Source organism: Stenella coeruleoalba (genome assembly GCF_951394435.1).
Source record: "Stenella coeruleoalba genome assembly, chromosome: 15".
Classification (NCBI taxonomy): Eukaryota; Metazoa; Chordata; class Mammalia; order Artiodactyla; family Delphinidae; genus Stenella; species Stenella coeruleoalba.
Window position 1 is genome coordinate 18,575,320 of NC_137161.1, and position 19,001 is coordinate 18,594,320.

The 19,001-nt window shown below is 46.6% G+C and overlaps 1 protein-coding gene across 5 annotated transcripts in view; it reads left to right on the top strand.

Moving 5' to 3' along the window:
- The first annotated feature begins 767 nt into the window (after nucleotides 1-767).
- The window catches only part of ZHX3 (zinc fingers and homeoboxes 3), a 126,027-nt gene continuing 107,793 nt past the window's right edge, over nucleotides 768-19,001 (top strand). For 3 of the 5 annotated variants that reach the window (XM_079944480.1, XM_079944486.1, XM_079944481.1), the window contains exon 1: nucleotides 768-1,143. The gene's annotated coding sequence lies outside the window, so the exon portion shown is untranslated. Of the gene's footprint in view, nucleotides 1,144-1,474; nucleotides 1,571-1,751; nucleotides 1,888-19,001 lie in introns of those variants that run through there. The other 2 variants (XM_079944482.1, XM_079944483.1) reach the window with 2 other exon arrangements.

Sequence of the window (19,001 nt, forward strand, 5' to 3'; positions counted from 1 at the left end):
TTATTTAATCCTTTCAGTCATTCCTATTGGCTTCATTACTGATATTTTCATTGCTCTTTTATGGATGAGAGATTAAATAGCATATCCAAAGTCACTCAGCCAATTATTAATCTGCTAGTATAATGCAGACGCAGGATTTCAACCTACGTATGTCAGACTAGAGATGCTAAAGGTGGGGACCACTTTCTGGGCATATTTGCTACAGACATGGACTCCATAACAAAAAAGGTGCCTGGAACTTGTGACAAAAACTCAGAAAAGGGTCACCCTCACCTCAGGCGTTACAGGTTCCACAATAGAAGCTGTGAAAAAAGAGCATTATTGTACCTGAGGGGGCTAACTGATGCTTGAAAGTTCTCAAGTACCTGAAGACTTAATGTTAAGAAAGCAGTCATCGGAAGTCGTCGTTGTTGTTAAGAAACAGAAGAGATAAAAAATTGCGGTGCTGTGCTAGTGGGATAAAAGAAAAACCAAATCCCAGGCGATGCTCGTTGGGAAACACGGGAGTGGGAGCAGAGGGGCCGGGAAAGGGCCAGGGTCCCTGCCCTGCCTGCATCTTTTTGAAAGTACAGCCTGCCGTGGCTTTCCTCAGGTGGTCCTCTAGAAGGACCAGGATACGGAGTACAAAAGCCGGGAACCTCCAGAACCGCAGCATCCGCCCCCGGTCCCCTCCTTCTCCGCCCCCTTCAGCCTCCACGCGGGGAGAAGCGGGAGCGGCGCCCGCGCATGCGCCCGGGGTAAGGTCCGCTTTCTGCGACGTCAGGGGGCTTGCGCCCGCACGAAAGCCCCGCCCCCCCGGGCGCCAGAGGCGACCTGGGCGGGGGGCCTCGGGCCACGCCCCCAGCCGAGCCGAGCGGGGCCGAGCGGAACCGAGCGCCTCCGAGTGCGGCCGAGCCGAGCCGAGCGGCCCGGAGTCGGTTGGTGCAGCTGCGTCCCCGCCGCCCAGTAGTCCGCGGCTCCGGCGTCGCCGCCGCCGCCGCCGCTGCCGCTGCCGCCAGCGCCGCCGCCGCCGCCGCCGCCACCGCCTCCACCTCCGCGGGGACTGCGCCGGCCGGCAGGCCGGCCGCCCGCCCGCCGGGAGGGAGGCCCGGAGCGCGGGGAGAGCAGCCCGGCCGCGGGCGCCTCCGCCGCTGCCGCTGCCAGGTGAGCGCTCGCCGCGGCCCGCCGGCCCAGTGTGCCCCCGCGACTGTCAGTCCCCGTGTGTGTGTGTGTGTGTCTCCTCCTGTCAGCCCCCTGTGTCTGCGCGAGCTCCTCCCACCACACCTGGCCCCCGGCCCTGCCCGCAGTGTCCGCCACCCCCTCCCGCCGGCTACCCCGGGTCTTTCTGTCAGCCGCCAGCACCCCCTGGCTGGGACGCTCCGCCCCTTCCCCCCGAAGCCCCTCCCTCCGCCCCATCTGTCAGCACCCCCCCCCCCGACCTCGCTGCTGGCTCGGGCACCCTGGAGGCGTGAGGGTGCCGCCGCCGCCGCTCCCGGGGGTCCGAGTAGCCCCCGCGGGCCACACGGCTGCAACGAGGGGGTTGTGGCGGGGCAGTGGGGGTGTCCGCAGATGCCCGCCGGACCATGTGAGGGTGCGTGTCCCCGTGTGCGCCGGCTGTGAGCACCAAGTGTGCGCCCGAGCGCCGGGAGGGGAGCGCGGGGGGCGGCCTGACCAACGTGGGGCGGAGATGCCGGGCGGCCGAGAGCCGCTTGCTCCAAGTCCCTCGGGCCGGCTGCGTCCTGCGGGGATGGGGGCAGCCCCAGGCTCTGGTCCGCTCGGCCAGGGAGGCAGCTGAGCAGGGACTCGAGCCACTCTGGGTGCAGTAGACTTCTCCATCCTGGGACCGGTGTTTGCCCTCGAGAAGGCAGCGAAGCTGGGCTCTGGCTCCCCGGATGCCGCAGGTGGCATGTGAGCAGAGTTTGGGGGCTTGCTAAACCTTCCCAGTTTGGGATTTCCATTCAGAGAAGCCTGTCGGAAGTGATTGAGGAGTGGGTGGGATGAGGAGCTTAGGTGGAAAGTGTTTTGAGAGCTTGAGTCATTTTGAGTTGCGTGGTTTGCATTTCTGAGCAGTGATTGCCCTGGGCTTTTGCCCTGCGAGAAAATGTTATGTGGTGGGGCGGGGGGAGGGGGGTGTAGAGGAGGAGGGAGGGCACACTCCTTTCCGTCTTTATCTGTGTCATGTGGACGTATAGTATGTTTATTCATGAGACCTCCACACATCCTCAATTTTAAGAAGAATTACAGTAGTTTCCATTTATACATGCTCTTGTATGCTGTTATCTTAATGTTCTTTATTTGCAGTAACTTCGTATTGCATATTTCAAAACTAAGAGAAAATGCGTCCTAAAACAATTGGTATTTTGCCGGATAATTCTCAACCACGGGGAAAGAGCCAAAAGCGCACTTCATTAGCTGGAACAACTTATTCGGGCTTAATTTGTTTCTAAGAGACATACAGTGGAAAAATCCAGAAGCGGCATAGTAGTAGCTAAGAGTGTCAGGAAATTAATGAAAAGGGCCCTTCTGTTGCTGCCTTGGAAAGATGGTATCAAAGTTGCTGTAGAGGACAGAGCTGCTATGTAATGATAAACATATTAACCAAGTTGGTTTTGTGACCTTGATACATTGCGTGGCGCTTGATTTGTACAGTGCTTCCTAACAGGAAAACATTGCATGGGAAGCAGGGTAATTTGGGGAGAAAATGGTCCCCATTTTTTTTTTTTTTTGTCATATTTAACTAAGATTTCAGACTAGGGCAGTCTCATGTGGGAGTGGGTTTTTTTCTTTTCTAAGATAACATCAAAAATTACAAAAATAACTCATGTTTAAGGCAGAAAACTAGGGGAAAAAAAACACCTAAGAAAAGCATAAGAAAAAACCCACCATCCCACAAACCATAGTAAACCATAGTTTGGTATTTATCCCGTTAGTCTTTTGTTCCCATATGTATTTTTTTTCTTACAGAAATGCTGCTTTACCATAAGATTGTTTTATTGTCTGCTTTTTTACACTTATAAATAGATTGTGAGAGGTATGTCTTGTTTTAATAAGAACTTGTTCCTTTTTTGAGCCTTTTAAAAAGATTAGGTCCTTTGCTTAGAGAGCTCCAACAGCGTCACATCTTAAAGTAAAATCTGAAGTCCTTGCTTTGGTCTACAAGGCTACCTCTGTGTCCTCACTTCCAGCCTTGCCAGACAGATCTTTTTGCTATTCCTTAAAAACTTCAAGCATGCACCAGCCTCCTCGCCTTTGCATTTGCTATTGCGTCGGCTTGGAACTCTGTTCCCTGGACACCATGATTCTTCTTCCCTCAGGCTCTGCTCCAGTGTAACCTTTTAAGGCCTTTCCCTGACCACTCTGTGGAGGATACACCCCATTCCCCTGTCCTCCTTAACCAACCTTACTTTTCTTCATGGCACTTACCACACTTGGCAAATACCTATTTATTTGTTGGTTTATTGTCTCTTTCCCTCGATTAATCTGGAAATGTGAGGCTTTTTTCACTGGTGTATCTTCAAGGGCCCAGAGAGGACCTGACCCATTTTGGTGCTTAATATTTGTTGAATGAATGAATGCTTATTACCCATCCATGCATGTAACCTTCCTGGTAGCCTCCTAGGCTTTTATTTTATTTATTTATTTATTTATTAACATCTTTATTGGAGTATAATTGCTTTACAATGGTGTGTTAGTTTCTGCTGTCTAACAAAGTGAATCAGCTATACATATACATGTATCCCCATATCCCCTCCCTCTTGCGTCTCCCTCCCACCCTCCCTAACCCACCCCTCTAGGTGGTCACACAGCACTGAGCTGATCTCCCTGTGCTATGTGGCTGCTTCCCACTAGCTATCTATTTTACATTTGGTAGTGTGTATATGTCCATTCTACTCTCTCACTTCGTCCCAGCTTACCCTGCCCCCTCCCCGTGTTCTCAAATCCATTCTTTATGTCTGTGTCTTTATTCCTGTCCTGGCTGTAGGTTCATCAGAACCATTTATTTTTTTCCTCCTAGGCTTTTAGATTGCTATATCATGAAGTGGGATAACAATCCTTTAAAAGTCAGGATAGTCCTCTCCTTTACATATCTGAGGAGAAGAATTTTACAAAGTGAGGCTTATGATCTTAAAAAGAATTACAATCTTGATTTAACTTGAACAGTTGAGGGAAGGAACAGTTTTGGCAAATGTTACTGACTCTCCTTCTTATGCATTATACCTTGTGTTACATTGGAAAACTTTGAAACGTATAAAGTATCTCAGTTGTGTTTACTGCTATGATTTCAGTCTGGTAGTTCGTAGTGATAGTATTAGCCTCAAGAGGATAGTGAGTTTTCTGTGTCAATAGATACCCAGAGATATAATTACAGCTTTAATGCATTTTCATTTGAGGAGTAGCTGTTATATTTACTTATTTTCCTGGCAGTTTTATCCTTTTCAATTCCCTGGTTATCAGTTTTTGGATGGCCTAGCAGGTAACTTAAGTTTTTTTTTTTTTTTAAACATTTTAAAATAAATCCTTGATCTCTTGAGCATTTTACAACTCTCACGTGACTCTTGAACTGTTTGAAAGTACCAGCTTCATCTTTCAGGATGAAATGACATCTGTAATAGAACATATAATTGCATTTTCATTATAAGGAAGGGAAAAATTGTATATTGGGGTAGAATTTTTACAGAGAGAATATAGTGTGAGTGTAAGCTTTCTAAAAGCTTATATTTCAAGTAGGCAATCTTTAATTTCAGTGAGTTTTTGAAAAGAATCCTTGCTTTTTGCTCTAAAGGAAAAGAATTCCTTTGAACACAATCCAAACCTTCAAAATCTTTTTTCTTATGCCTCAAACATATGAGAACTTGGGGAAAAAAATCCTAAATGAAAAATTTTATTCTTTTAAGGCCTAAAGGGAGTGTGTTAATTAATTTTTCTTTGTTCCACGGGCATTTATCAAGCACATAGTCGGGGCAGTTCTGTGTGGTTTTGTATGGGCTACATTACCACATTTCGTTTTAGATTACCGACCTGATTTGGTATTACTTCTTCTCTTTTCTCGCTTGGCTCCCTCCCTTCTCTCATCATAGTCTCTTCCTAAGTGATCTCATCCATTCCCAGGGCTTGATTACCCTCTGGATGCAGATGACTACCTCAGTAACACCTCCCGCCTGGACCCTTCTTTGGTTCTAGACTTACATTTTGTTTTTGTTTTTGTTTTTTTTGTTTTGCGGTACGCGGGCCTCTCACTGTTGTGGCCTCTCCCGTTGCGGAGCACAGGCTCAGCGGCCATGGCCCACGCACCCAGCAGCTCCGCGGCACGTGGGATCTTCCCGGACAGGGGCACGAACCCGTGTCCCCTGCATTGGCAGGCAGACTCTCAACCACTGCGCCACCAGGGAAGCCCTAGACTTACATTTTTACGTACCGCCCCCCTTCTCTCTCTCCTGGCAGCCTCACAGTGATCCCAAACTTCACGTGTCCAAAATCGATTGCTCAATCTCCCCCTCAAACTTCCAAATTTGTATTCCTCATTCTTGACCCCTCTCCCCTCTCTCATCCAGCTTTCCCCTGCCCTGAGCCTTCCCTGTCTCAATGTCATTACTGTCCATTCATCGTTTCGCCAGAGACCTGAAAGTTGACCTGGATTTTTCCCGATTCCTCACCCTACCTCCAGTCCGTCAGCGTGGCCTGTCGGCCTAGCTTCCAGGTACTTCAGATCCTCCCTTCCCTCCGTCCTCCTAATCCAGCCACCGTCTTCTCTCAGCTGGATGACTGTTCCTGCCTGTCACCTGGTCTCCCAGCATCCACTCCTGCCTTCGCTAACCCGTTCTCCTGCCAGCAGCCAGTGAGCCTACCAGTCCCTGTCACCCTGCTCATCCCCTGCCCACTTCGAGGCTCCCTACCGCCCTCAGACCCACGTGCACACTTACTCAGGTGCCGGCCTCTGTCTCCTCTCTGCTCCGCTTCTCACTCGCTGCGCTCCTGTCAGGTGGGAGCATCATCGGTTCCTCTCAATGCCAAGTTCTTCTCCTCTTCTGTACAGCCCTTCCCTCTGTCCGACACTGTTCCCCCGACTCTTCTTGTGGAAGGTCCTTCTCCAACATCTGGGCTCAGCAAAAATGTCCCTCCTCAGAGGAGCCTCTTCCCTGATCACCCCTTTACAGTAGCTTCCTCCCCATTGTCCCCCTCTCAGTACGTGTTCATTTCCTGCTAGCACTTCACTAAAATTCCAAGTATTTCATTCATATGTTTGTTTCCTTCTTTATTGTCTACTCCAGTAGACTGCAAGACCAAGAGGGCAGGGACAGCCTTGGCCTGTTTATGGTCCAGTCTGGGCACTGTGCTCTGCCTAGACTCCACCAGCTGCAGGTCCCCAGTACCTTCTGAATGATAAGAATTATAATAACAGCTAACCTTTCTTGAGACTATGTGCCAGGTCCGTGGCTAAGTGTGTTCGTGCATTATCTCTAAATCTCTGGGAGAACCTACTAAGGTGGTGATGGTTATTATATTACCATTATATTATTATATTACCATCATTATATTATTATATTACCATCATTATTATATTATCATTTGGGGGGTTTTTTTGTTTTGAGAAAATTGAGCTTAGAGAAGTAACTTTTAAAATATGGCAGCTAAGAAAGTGGCGGAGGTAGAATTTGGATCTGTATGATCTGACTGTAGAATTCATTGCTTCCCTTTGATTCACTGCTGCCTTCTGATATGAATGTAGGAATGAGTGAATGAATGTGGAATATGCGGTGATATTAATATTGGGTGGTTCCTCATGTTTGTGTTTCTGAGCATATATTGGAGTATAAAAAAAAATGCTTGGGTTAGGGTGGTGCATTTCCTGGGAAGTTTCTGTTGATAACCACTGTGCCAAAGAACAGAGATGAGTTTGTGTTTGGGCTCTGTGTTTTACTTTTACCTTTGCCACTTTCTAGCTGCAAGCTCTTGGGCAAATTCCTTAACATGTCTAAGTCTGTTTTTTTCAGCTGGAAATGGAGAAAAATAATAGTTCTTATCTCACAGGGTCATTGTGAGTAGCATAATTATACGCAAAAAACAGTCAATGTTAGCTATCAATATTAATATTATAAGGAGGAAAAAAAAGTTAGGAAAAGACTTTTAGCCCCATCAATAAACTAGAGTTTGGTTAAGAGTGAAAAACAGAAACCATAACTAACAGTAGTGTTTCAGTGACTCTGGTTTTGAGTTTATAAAAATTATCAGGCAATTAACTATTTGGCTTGGGATTTATAATCATTCTATTGATGTAGGCAACTTTATGTTTGTATTTAAACTTGTTCAATGCTTGTAGGTAAGATAGTTTTGTTTTCTTCTTTTTCTTTTTAAACTCCTCCCAATCTTAAAAAGATTCTCAGGGTAGAGGGATCCTTTGAGAGGCTGGCTATTTTTTTTCCCCATTCACCACCGTTACAGCTTACTTCAGTTATGATTATCACCAGGGAGTTTACTTCAAATAACCAAGCAAACAGTAGGCCCAGCACAGGCATGGATGGGCTTGGCAGCCCTTATGATGGAATATCTGGGCACAGTTGCATTTTCTGGTGGGATGACTTAAGAGCAAGTGCCAGTCTGATGACTTCCATCATCTTTGTGAAATAGAGGGTGAGGTTGTCCTCTAAGAGTAAGAGGGAAGAGGTCAGAGGAAAAACAAGGAGATTTGACGTACAGCTGAGGTCAGGAAGAGGAAGAGTGAACTTGGGGCAACGTCCATGACCTCTCGGCAGTATGCAGGGCTCTGTTGAGGTAAGAGACCGTGGATTGATCAGGGCGCCAGGAGCATTCAGCTGCCTGGGTTTAGGAGCAAACAAGACATATAGCTGGACTGAGCCAGGGTTGAATTTTGCTGGGGGTGAGCAGCGGAAGGACAGTGGAGCAGAGGAACTGAGGGTGTTGAGCAGGGAGTGATTAACACGAGCAGTAAGGGGGTCTCTGCTGCACGTGGATGAGAAAAGGACCAGAGGTGTGGATGAAATCAAGCAGTGGATGTATTGGAGCGATGGAGTAATAGGAGGATGTGGTTAGAGAGTGACATGTGAGTGGAAGATTTCAGAGTTGGAGCAATTAATTACTGGACATGACAGGCACCTGGGTTTTGCCACAGAAATAAGTGGCTGAAGTGAAGCGAACTCAGTGAAGAAGGTCAAGTAACTGAGGCTCGAGTGTTGTTTGGGTCATCCATGTGGTTATCCAAGCCATCAAAAGGGTGGCGGGACATTTGGGGTGGAGAGAAGGAAGGCGTGCCAAATCTTCGGTGAATGACATACTGGCAATGAGAAGAGGTGTGATGACCAGCCTGCAGGAGCCGCAGAGGATCAGGGCATTGGCAGAGCAGTGACCTGGAAGCTTTGTGGGTTGCAAGGTCTCTTTGGAAGAAGTTGGCCTTGGCCCAGGTTCATTATGCTTCTGAAGGAGTCCCAATTCTAGGTGGGCAGCATGGATGGCATATAGATTTGTGTTTCTAAACCTGGTCATGGAGATCATCTGAGGGTCTGTGTTAAAAACACAGATTCCAGGGCTCCACCCCAGGCCCACTGAATTAGAATTTCTAGGACAGGAGTCTGAGAATGTGCATTTTAACACTCCGCCCTCCACACACACACCTGGTAGTCCTTTATAATTAGGCAAGTTTGGGAAATGTGCCTGTAGTGGGTAAGAACACGGGGTCTGGAGGCCGACTGCCGGGGTCTGAAGTGAGGCTGGTGAGAGAGAGCCTTAGCCGGTGACTCTTAATAGCTTGCCTTTCCAGGTCTAGCTGATACCAGATGCACTGAATTAAGAGACCCTCCATTAGAGGCAAACCCCCTGACGAAAGCAGGAAGAGACAGCTGGTGATGACAGAGACAAAAACTCTCCACAAAATAATTCAAAGTACAGCAGTTTGGGGACATTCATAGAGGAAACAGTCTTGTTTGCCTCTGTGGTCTCCGAATACATTAATTAATCATAATTGCTATCCTGTTCAGCAGGAATAGGTCAAATTATGGTTTGGTTAGTTCAGAAAGCTTGAGAAGGAAGTAATGCGATTGAATTTAGAAAGCTTTCTGTTCTAATCTTGCATGTTTTAGTGCTTCAGTTATCAGTACAATTAACTTATGTGACGCAGTTCTGTCTCTGAAGATACTGGATTAAAAAACCCTTTACTCAATGACAAGGCAAAGACAAGAGCAGTTACTATCCCTGAGGGGTTGCGAACATGCCTAGATACTTAATATCATGATACCAGCAACCCTACCACCCCATTCTCCCTATTTTTTTTTTTTTTTTTTTTTTTTTTGCGGTACGCGGGCCTCTCACTGTTGTGGCCTCTCCCGTTGCAGAGCACAGGCTCCTGACGCGCAGGCTCAGCGGCCATGGCTCACGGGCCCAGCCGCTCCGCGCCATGTGGGATCTTCCCGGACCGAGGCACGAACCCGTGTCCCCTGCATTGGCAGGCGGACTCTCAACCACTGCACCACCAGGGAAGCCCTCCCTATTTTTATGAAGAAAATTCTGTTTGTTTCCATGACAAGGAAAAGGAATCCTGCAAGAGAATAGCTGCTGGGGAGGGAACTTGGAGTTCACCATCCTGGGCTGACCACTTAGAATCCCTTGTTGCTGGTGAGGAGGGTTTGAGTTGAGTGTTTGGAATATTAAGCTATACTTACCACCTGTTTTGTCATGCCCAAACACTAAAGCTTTGGGAAAACAATGTTGTTACCCTGCTAGAAGTGGTTGCTTTGGACCTTGAGCCTGAAACTTTAATTGCTCGATCGTGTGCTCTGTTCCTTATTTCCAGACTGAGGAGTCTGGCTTTCAGACTGGTGAACTGGATGTCAAACATGGCATAGCATCTTGGCTATATTCCTGTCACTTATCACGTCCTTCCATGCGCTGTCTCATCTCCCTGCTGAACTGCAGACAGCCATTCGAATGCACATCTTGAGACCAGTGGAGGTTTAGCAATGCCAGCTCCACCAGAGCTTTCTGTTTGCAAGTTGAGATTAACTAATTCCCTTTTAGGAAAAAAACCCAAACAAACAGGAATTTAGAGTATTTTTACCTTGTAGAAAAACACTTTCTCTAAAGCTGAGAAATACTGACAGAGGCCAAAGAGGATTTTAATGATACTAACATATTCTCTAATGTCACACTTCCCTGCCCTCCAGACCTCGGGAACCCTGGAAGGCTCTGCTGTGTTATGGTGCCCTTTACAACGTCTGAATCACTAAGAGTATTTCAGTTTGTGAAGTGTTTGTAGGCCTGCCTTGAACTAGGCACCTTGGTATTAAAAAGAAGGTCTCTGGTCTCCAGGAACTTTTTTTTTTTTTAAGTTAGACAAGGTGCATTTAAATCTCTAACCTCAAGCAGACCATGCAGTGAGCTGCAAAGGAGGTATAATCAAAATGTGGGATCACAGCAAAAGAGAGGTTATTTCTGGTGGTGGGTAGAGGTGGCAAGAGGAGGTTGGAGGATGCTTTCAGGGAATGTTTGTAATCAGACTGGATCTTGAAAGTTGGATAGAATTTTGAACTATTTTTTATATTCTTTGTTTACTAAGGCATCATTTATTTTAGCAAGCCTATAGAAATATTTCGGTGCTTAATGGATTAGCGTTCAGTTATCTAAATGACTCACTCATTCAGAATGCCTCACGCCTTAATTATTTTGGATAACTTGTCTCTGTAAGTAAGATATGAAGTATTAAGGAATGTATGTTGGGGAAGTGCTTTTATGGAAGCCCTTAAAGGTGATCTTGGAATCACAGTGGATATCTCAAATCCCTGAAGAAATGGAAATACAGTGCTGTGGTGGTGACTAGACAATCTGAATGACAATGGAAGGCATATGTTTGGATGTGTGGTTTAGGAACTGGGGGAAGATGGAGCTGTAAGTGATACTGGTGAGAACTTCATAGGAAAGGAATCGTCTGCAGGGTTAGGAGGCCTCTTGAACACCATAATAAACTGAAGGCGGCCAGCTTCTTCTTGTTCTTCCTTGCTCTAGCATGGCTGAGCACGTGGGGTTTTACAGGAAGGCTGTGAAGCCATGCCCAGAATTTTTCTTCCTGCCCCAAGCCTCTGTGTTCCTTGTTGCTGGGCTTGTCCTGCCTCAGACCTGCATCTTCGTGCCACAGATTCTGTCGTGTTGATGTGTGTCCTTCTGGGTGAATCCACACTCCTTTAGCAAGCCCATTTCTTGCCGTGGTAAGTTAGCGACAGCTGGACCATTGTACCAGCCTTGCAAATGGTTATATTATGCCAGAGACCTTGCAGTTTTTTCTTTCCCACGAGAAGACTCTAGTTTCAGTCTCCCACTTGCTCCATCAAGCCAACACTTAATTTTCTAGGAAGCTGAAAAACATACAACTTGCTACCTTTTGTGCTGAAATGGGGCCCTGGCTCAGAATTCTGATCCCTTTGGGAATCAACACATACAGTTTTGAAAAGATAGTACTTTTTGCTTATTCCTGATAATGCCAATAGCATTTTAAAAGCCAAGATATTTGGCAATGCTGTATGTCCCAAACTACCATGCAGGTGACTAAAGCAACTCTAAGAAAATGAATTCAGTTGCTCACCAGTAATGTACTTTTTATGTGTCTACTGTGTGTCAGGTACTGTGCTAGACACTGTTGGGAGCAAGTCAGACGTGGTCTCCCTCTGGCCTCATATCACTGACAGTCTGGCAGCTCCATGGCCAGGAAGCCACCATAGCTTTGTAGTATAACGGTAGGCGGAGGTGGAAAGGCCTGGTGTCTAGTCCTGCTTTTGCCTTTTATCAATTACATGACGTTAGACGTTTGCCTCTCTTTTCTGTCAACTGGACTGAAACACCTTTTAAAAAGCTTTATAAGAGTTTTATCATACTTAAATGACAGTACATAAATAAGAGTTTTGAAAAGGTCAAGTTACTATATATGCAAATATAGGTGGGGGTAATCAGCTTTGTTCAGTAGGAATAGCTAATGGAGAGTTTCCACTACTCCATGGCTTCAGAAAATCACCGAATATAATATTTGGGCTGTATATTATTAATATTTCACTAATTCTAATGTTTATTAATAATAAATTTAAAAACCAGCGGTTTTTTGGTGCCTGGAGTTAATACAGACTACCTAGTCATCCCTGAAGAACGACAGATTTAATACATCTGGCAGTTACTTCAGAAAGCAGTACGTGCCTCTAGGTATTTAGTATATAACTACAACAACGTATATGTGACAGTGCTAATAATCTAATATATACCATGGAATTATAGTACAGTAAGACAGAAATGTATCTGAGTAATAATCATAATAAAATAAAAAGTATCCCTTGTAAGTAGTAGAAGATACTTTTAGTTTTTGCAGATTTTGATAAAGAGTTTTGAACTGCGTGGGTCCTTTTTGGTTCTGACTTTCTGTTGTTTTTATGGTCCCCTTATACCTGTCACTGAAGAACTAAGACCCTTCATTGTAGATATTTTCTGTAGCAACCTAGACATGACCCTTAGTTTTTCTGAGCCTCAAATTACTCATAAAATGTGGCCTTTTCTTGGCCACACCAACTTCACAGGGTTGTTGAGACATTCAAGTTGGAACTGATGTGCTACTTTCAATGTGAGGGTCCCCCATTTGGTTGTAGGGATAGTGGTCAGGTAATTCTGGCAAGTGAATGCCCCGGAAGGGCTGTATCTTGATTTACAGCCCAGCCCTTGTTCAAGTTTCCTGATTCTTCTTCATCACAATTCAGTGCCTTCTACATCATTTTGTCCCATTCGCATTTAAAAGCATTTCGGGGACTTTCCTGGTGCAGTGGTTAAGAATCCACCTGCTAATGCAGGGGACATGGGTTTGAGCCCTGGTCCGGGAAGATCCCACATGCCATGGAGCAACTAAGCCCGTGTGCCACAACTACTGAACCTGCATGCCACAACTACTGAAGCCTGCGTGCCTAGAGCCCATGCTCCGCAACAAAGAGAAGCCACCGCAATGAGAAGCCTGCGCACCGCAATGAAGAGTAGCCCCCGCTCGCTGCAACTAGAGAAAGCCCGCACGTGGCAATAAAGACCCAACGCAGCCAAAAATAAATAAATGAATAAAAGCATTTCGTTTTATACCCAGTTGGTCATTAGCCAACATTTATGGAGCTTCTGCTATGTGTCAGGCATTGTGTAGGGTGCTGTGGATGTAGAGGTGAGAGGGCCGGACCCTGACTCCAGAGTGCCTGTTTAAGTCCAAGACGGATATGGTACTCAACAAATGCTGTCATTATCAATGCAGAAAGAGGTGGAACAAGTGTGGTAAGCAAGATGCTTAGTGGTTTGGTTTTAGCTGTGTTGAATTTGAGGCGCCCATGGAATCCATGGGGAGATACCGGCAGGCAAATGTAGCCAGGGTGTGGAGAGATCACATGAGTGGTCTAGACTGAAGGGATGTAAATTTGGAAGTCACCAGTCTATAGCTGTCAGTTGAAGCTGTGTTTGTGGGTGATTTCAGAAAGAGAGAACAGAGTTTGTAAGGTAAGGTGAGGTATCAAAATGGAATCCTAGGAAACACTAACATTTAGGGGAGAGGCAGAGGAAGAGGAGCCAGTAAAGGAAACCAAGAAGGAGCAGACAGAGAGGAGGAAGGAGAGAGTGGACATGGAAATCATGGCCAGGGAGAATTTCAAGAATGCAGCACTGTCAAGTCCCATATAAAGGTCGAGAGAAATGTTGCTGTCTGTCCATTGAACCTAGCTCTTAGGAGGTATCATTAGAGGTGACTGTTTCAGTGTCATAATTCATTACAGTGGGTGGAATAGAGGACCTGGGGTGATGAAGTGGAGGTGCATGTTTGCTGCTGCTGCTTCTTAAGGAGCTCAGTTATGACGTATGAGGAGAAGGGGCTGTGAACTTCCTGAGGAAGGGATGATTTTAGGATGTGAGGGGTTCTAGCATGTTCAGAGGCTGAAGAAACAGAGCTAGAAGAAAGGAAGAAGGGAGAGAAAGGACAAACGATTGATCAAGGTTTCCTCCATGGATAGAGGGATGTGCACAGGGTCAGTAGTTTTACCAGAGGAGGGATGCCTCTTTCACTTGGTATGGAAAGGGGAAAGGCTATTTGGGGATACAGGTATGTCTATAGAAGCTAGGGGGCTGGAAGTTTTGCCCTCATAAAAGCTTCTATTTTCTTTGTAAAGTGGACCTCTGGCAACATCTGATAGCCAAGGGGAGAGGGTGCAGTAAGGTCTTTGAAGACAGAGGTAAAGGTATAAAATTACTGCTGTGAGACTTGAAAGTGGAGGCTGATTATTGTTGCCCATTGTCTATTGAATGAAAGTTATACTCCGCAGTCTGATGTTTATAAAGTCCTCCAGTCTGCCTTTAACCAATTCTGCCAGACTCCCTATCTTTCCTTGCTTGATTCCAGCACCCTTGTGTACTTTAGCCGAGAGTGTCTCTTGTAGCACCGGAGTGTGGCTTTGCGAGACTGGATGCTGCGGGGGAGCTGCCAGTGGACTGTGAGTCAGGAGTCCTGTGGTCCAATCTTGGCTCCTCCGTTTACTAGCGATGGGACCTTGGACACCCCTTAACGTCTCTCAGTCCGCTTCTTCATTTGTAAACTGTTAATTATAACAACACCAATGATAAGTGATGATGATGATGGTTGTGTCAGATGAGAAAACGTATTTTAAAGTATTTTGAAGAGGATAAGGAATATATAAATGGAGCTGGTGTCATCAGGCCACGAATAATCCTAGAGCCAGGCGTTTGTATAACCTTTCTTCTTTACCACTAGAGTCCTGTCCCCTTCTCTTCAACTATCTAAATTCAGCCTGTATTACATAGAGAAATGCTAGCTCCTGTAACAGGTAAACCCTGCTGAAATCTCAGTGGCTTAAAACATTTTCATGCTCATTTCAAATCCAATCAGCCATGGAGGTGGGGGGGGGGGCCCAGACTGGTGGATGCTCTGCTGTCTTCAAACCATGGTTTCCATGGTTGCCCTGGGTATCGATGTCCAGGAACAGGGTGGGGGGAGAGAATGTCTATGATTGGGAGGCTTTGATGCATCAGGCCTAGGATGGGAGCTGGTGACTAAGGCCAAAGGAGAGATGGTTGAGAGGAGGCATTTACTGGATGGAGATGAATTTGGGGTGTGTGGGTTTTAGTGTGCACAGAAGGGTAGAGGGGGCTGAAAAGAGTGAGGCAGGACCTGTGGAGCCTAGGACAGAATGGAGAGGACACTCCTCCTGCCTTGAGAGACAGAGCTGGGGAAGGGGGAAGGGCTGAGGGACCCAGGACTGTTCCCCATGAAGGCAGGCGGGGCACCACAAAGGTAGGAGAGAGGGCCCCCAGGGCGGGGGGAGACAGGTGGGCGAGAACCCGGGTGTCTACACACCTTCTGAGATGAGCTTCCTAACAGCTGGGGAGGCAGACCCTGTGAGGTGGTGCCTTGACAAGAGACACCCAATTAATAGGCAGCAGAGAAATGAGCTAGGACTTGAGGTTTTTGACATCAGAGCCCCTGGCGGTGAGAGCCAGGAAATATCCCACCTGGAGAACCTGAGAACCTGGACTCTGAAGTAGGCTTGAGGGGAACCCCTGGGGTGGGGGAGGGGAGCACCTCTGTGGTGGCTGTTCCTTTATAGGTGATTCACCCTTTGGCTGCTTGGGTTGGAGGAGGGAGGGCAAGAGAGGAGCATTCCAGGCAGAGGGAGCAGCCTGAGCAAAGATCCTAAGGCAGAAAAGTGCTTAGAGGGTTTGGGGACTGAACAGAGGCCAGCCTGGTCCATGCTGAGCAGGAGGGAGGGTGCGGGAGAAGGTGCTGGGGAGGGAAGCAGGGCCCAGGTCGCACAAGCATGTACAGGTCATGGCCGGGGGATGAGATTTTATTCTAAGGGCAGCAGGAAACCGTTGTACACTTTGCGTGGGGGCAAGATGGGCTGATTTATAGCTTAAAAAGACTACTCTGGCTGTTGAATGGTGAATGGGTGGAAGGAAGGTCACAGGGTATATTGGATGCGGTGGGTAAGGGAAAAGGAATTCAAGACGGAAGTGAGTCTGGAGCTCAGAGCAGAGGTTCAGGCTGGCAAAGAAAATTTGATGCTGTATTTCCTGTTAGCTCCCTCCCTGTTCTCAGCCAAGCTTCCTGTGAGTAGCTTTATCCACCATCTCTACTTCCTCGCCTCCTCAGCTCCAGCCTCTGTGCTCTGGCCTCTGTCACTGCCACTTCCCTGAAATGTCTAGGGCATAGGGCACTTAAGGCCCTTTATGATTAGCCAAGTCCAGGCCTTTGACCCTCTCCTGGCTTGAGCTGCATCCAGTCACACTGTGAGCCATTCCTGCCTTGAAATTCTCCTTAGCCCTCTGTCTCTCTGGCCCTTTTGTGGTCCCCAAGTCCTTAGACCAGTTCTGAAATGACAGCATTACCCAGGCTACTGACCTTGGTCCTCCTGGATTTCCTCTGTGCCTCTTGGAAAAGAAAGAGCCCTCTCCGCTTTCATCAGGACAATGCCTACTTGCCTTTCAGCTTCATGTCAGGTGCCCCCCACCTTCAGGAAGCCTTCCCTGACCCCTCAGGCTGGGTTAGGTGCCGCTTCTCCTCCATTTCCACTTCTCCTGGAGTATGAAGTGGATATGGTAGCACTTAGCACCCTGCTTACTTATTAGTCTCCCCAGTCTAACAGTACTGGAAGGATAGGATTACAACGAAATACCCTGTGATCTAGGACAAAGATTGCTTTCTCCAGTTCAGGTGAAAGCCACACTTTATAATGTAGGTATCTACACCTGATTGTATGTCCTTTAGTAGATCATTCATTTCTCACTGGGTCTGAGGGCTGTGAAGTCTGGTATAATGTCTTCTGTGAACAGAAGGAATTCATTTAGCTCCAAAGAATTAGTAATTGTCTCCATCTTCTGAAAGGAAAAAAAGCTGAGAATTTAAGAATATGAATTGCTTCAGAAGAGCTTCTGAAGACCGGCATTGCCTGGTAACTTGGTTCTCTGCTCCCTTGCCCCCACCCCGAAACCTGTCACAGGTGCCTCATGTTTTGAGATTCCACAGTTCTGGGTTTGACGTTCCAGCTGCCTCTATGGTGATGAGCATTAACGTTCTCCTGGGCTCAAGTGTGATCGCCTTCAAAGGCAGCAAATGGGCTGAATGAAAGATGTGCTTCTGCCTTTATATCCTTCCCTCTTGCTAACCAGGGGTGAAAAAGAAGAGGTGGGTAGAGACAGCAAAGTGTGCACGTCACACATCTGGAATTTCAGTAAGGTTCTGGGTGGTTAATGTCACTAAACTCTCATGCTTCTCTTTCAAATGCCTTTTTCTACCCTTTCTTTCTTTTTGTCGTTTCTCTCAGTTCCAAACCCACTTTATCTTTTTTGGCAGGTAGAACAAAGAAAAGAAAATGTCGAATCACTTTCTTCCCAGTGGCTGGATTTTTAGAATCTTTTAAAATTTTTTTCCCCGTGTTTAGTTTTCTGAGACTAACAGAGCAAAAAGCAGAGATGCCTTTGACTAAGTGGAACTCTTAGCTTCGTTACTCAAAATAATGCTGCAGGTTGTACTTGTGTTTTTTGGATGTAGTGTTGGGCTGATTATTTTCTAAGAAAAGAACACTGTAAGATTGTTATTTATTTATTTATTTATTTTATTTATTTATTTTTTTTTGCGGTACGCGGGTCTCTCACTGTTGTGGCCTCTCCCGTTGCGGAGCCCAGGCTCCGGATGCGCAGGCTCACCGGCCACGGCTCACGGGCCCAGCCGCTCCGCGGCATGTGGGATCTTCCCGGACCGAGGCACGAACCCGTGTCCCCTGCATCGGCAGGCGGACTCTCAACCACTGCGCCACCAGGGAAGCCCTGTTATTTATTTTTAAATTTAGACATCTCTCAAATGAAATAAGAATGCCTAAGTGTGTGTAACAAGGGACTAAGTTTGAGTCCCCACATTACTCTCTCGAGGGTTTGCTGTTCTCAGGATGAGAAATGCTTGCACACACACGAACTCCACTGTTTTGATTCCCACTTATGTTTATTTCTGGTGTCCAAACAAGACATTAGGATTACAGATGCTCAGATAGGAAAGGACGCAGGGTTTTCCAGTGTGCCCACCAGTGAGATCCCTTCTTACATGGGGGACCTCTCTGTTAGCCTGAGAACATTCTTCCTCACAGGAAACTACAGTCTTTGACCCTTTGGATTTACTTAGTGAGTCTCTTCCACCACATGTTCAACCCTTTAAGTACTTGAAGACAGCTATCTTCCCTTTTATTGCCCAAGCCCTTCTTTATAGACTGTGGATTCCTGGTTTCTTCAGATATAACCTCCTTCCTTTTTCTACATATTGTGGTCCTAATAGAGCATCCCATGGTTTTGTTAGCTTTCTCTGGTGGCTCCATCTCTTGTTAAACTTACTCTCAGCTGAAACCCGCCCTCGTGGAACCCGCCTCTGAGCGGAGGTTTTAAAATGTCTATTTAACGGACTATTTTTTATCTCAGTGGTCTTACGTAACAGGAAAGCATTTTGTTACATTTGATAATGTTGTAATATACTTTCCCTTAAAAGAAAACAAAGGCTTTTAAGTCCTAGGGTGCAGGTAAAATACCAGTAAGGCATGGAATTTGATTTCTCGCCAGAGGAGGCTTAAGCAAGTTCAGTTGGGTCTGATAATAAAGACTGGCATTGACTGTGCCCTCAGAGCATGCTGCCACTGTGCCAGGGATTGTTACACATATCATTTAGTTTCATACTCACAACGACCTGGTAAATAATGATATCATTAATAGTAGACACTGTTACTGACCTCATTTTAATGGTGAAGAAATGGAGTCTTAGAAAGGTTGGGACTTGCCCATGTTTCACATATCATAGTGTGACCCAGACCTTGAGCTCCTCCTATGCCACTATCCTCCCTCTCTGACACCTTTCTGCTGGGTAAAGGTCTGTGTACCATGCCCTTCTCTTGTGCCTCACGTTTAGCTCTCTGGTCTTCTTAATTAAAAAGTAAATTTTAAAAAGAAAGAATTGGGTGGTTCTTTGCAAC